Here is a 2,510-nt window from a genome sequence, read left to right as displayed (position 1 = left end):
TTTTCCTTTACCAGGGAATATGATGCCTATACCCAACTTGTCATTTAAAAGCCACTTGTCATTGTTTGTGAGAGTTCCAACACTTGTGCCTTGGAGCCATAAAACCACATCATGAGCAGTGTTGCAAAAGGATGTTCGGTTGCAAAGTGTCTTAAACAGCTGGAAAGCCTTGAGGGCAGCCCTAGGCTTCTCCAGGTATCTATAAAGCAATATTAAAGCTATGACAGATACCAGAAATGGGAAAAAATAAATACGAATGTAGTGGCGTGTGCATGAATTGCCTTCCTTTGTAGACTACAACTTCCATTTGTAAAGTATGCAGCTTCCCATAATCAAGTAGAGAGAAAAAGGAATCCCATCTGTTGCCTGCTCCCTCACACCAGTCAGTGTCGGTGTTTGGGTCTGGAGGGTGTTTGCTTCCTCTCCAGCATTAGCACCAATGGGCTTCCTTGGAGATCTCCAATGCCAGCAGTTGGTGAGGCAGAGCACTAACCCAAAAACCTGCAGGTGCACTGTCTGTGGGTCAAGGTCTATGGGAAAGATAAATTGTCTGGCTAGTAAAAGTCAGGATTTTTACCTGGAACTGTAGCAGGATTATTTTTGTGCTTTAGAGTTGTTAACCATGTTTGTGCATATGGCAAGGGTGGGTTTCTTGCTTAGCTACTGAATTTCTTGCTTTGACCAGCTCACCTAACTGCTGCCTTTGCACTTTGATTTTAAAAGAATGTGGCCTCAATAAGAACCCATCTCCTGAGTCACGTCAATGACACCTAAGCCCTTGTACATCTGCCACACCTGCTTTGTTGCAGTCTTGCCACACCCCAGCCTTACAGTTTCTTACGGTCTAACTGGATGATAAACATTCTGAGCCCAGACTCTGGAGGCTCAGTGTAAGCTGATACACCAGACTGGGAAATGCCACCACAGGGAAAGGGTCACGTGTTCCTGGTTACTCCCATATGAAGTGGAGGGCCGCATCCGGCAGAGACATTTCCCAGCAAGCAGAGCTGCCCGAAGCTGGCACAGATGTCTGCTGTGGGGTGTGTGAGCCAAAGTCTTTAGGCTGCAGAAGCAGGAATTTTACTTTGGCTCAACGGCTCTGTTATAGGAAAAGGAAAGTGAAAGGGAATAAGGAGGAAAGGGTTACATATCTAAGTTGTGGGAAAAGCAGATTCATGCCTAAAAGACTTAAGGAGAGCAACTTAGTTACCAAGAGAAATTTGAAGACAAATTTTAAAATTGCATAAAAGAGAATTGATCCTTCTATTCACTGTATTCAATTAACTGACTATTCAGGAAAGAAGGAAATTGAGGTGAAAGCAGAAGTTGCAGATTTCAAACCAACATTACTGCTTTGGATCAATTGCAGAGCTTAGTGGGGTTAACTATTAGATGAAGAATGCCAGACTGACCTGTATGTTGAGAATACTGTGCTTGACACCATTGGCAGACACATGCCAGCTCCTGCATATAAGGTAGCACTAAATTTTGATAAGTTGGCTGAGATTTTTAGTACAAAGTATGTGAATGTTTGAAATTAATGCAAGTTCAGTTAAAGTTAAAAGAATAATAGGCTTATTAAATTCCCATTAATGCTAAAATTGAAGACTTCTGCTCAGATAAATTAATTATTGGGAAAAGTACTAAAAATATACTAATCTTTTTGTCCATATCAAGATGACCTTTCCTTCTTCTCAAATCAGAATTAAGACATTTCTCTGTAAATTCAGATAGCATTTCTGGATCAGTTTATTTTCCCTATTCATTTAACGAAGGAATGTCATAACTGGCAACAACGACCTCTAAGCGGACACAAATAAACGACAATTTCTTTCTTTGCCTAGTGCTTGTTGGCAAATCACCACTGAATGAGACTGACACCTTTTTAACCAAGCAATTCTTAAAAATTCAGCCATCTCTCTTCGTTTAGACCACACCTTCAGCCCCATACACGATGCAAAGCTGAACAGCAGAAGAACCAAACCAGGCAAACCAACTTGTCACAGTATTGTCACAGTACAGCTGGCCTGGACAAAGTAAATCTGACCATAACACAAATCCAATTCTTCTGGCCTGGTTCATGCCTGAACATGTCCCTGGATAAGTTTCAGGGGACCCTCAGCCTGCTCCATTGAAGCTGAGAAGTACATCACTGGCCAGAGATCTGAGTGGAGAGAGTGGGTGGAGAGAGATACCAGCCAATAGCTAAGCCCAGGAGTTATGAATCTATTATAAAAGTGAGCTCTGCATAATAAATGAGGCTGCTTTGTCTCACGAGCACTTGCTTCACGAGTTGTGGAGTTTTTATCTCCCCACCCACAACTGGCACACTACACCAACTGACCAAAGAAAGAAAAAAAACAACTCAGAAGTCAAATGTTATCAAAAGATTTCTGTCATGTTTGGGATTGCAGGAGAAGATCAAAACTGTACCAATTGGCCCACCAGAGATTCCATGTGTATATTTACATTTGCTGTATTTAGCTGACAAATGCCCCAGACTCTCTGGA

This window comes from Parus major, chromosome 3, assembly GCF_001522545.3.
Source record: "Parus major isolate Abel chromosome 3, Parus_major1.1, whole genome shotgun sequence".
In the NCBI taxonomy this organism is placed as follows: Eukaryota; Metazoa; Chordata; class Aves; order Passeriformes; family Paridae; genus Parus; species Parus major.
Note: the sequence above shows the minus strand (reverse complement) of the source record.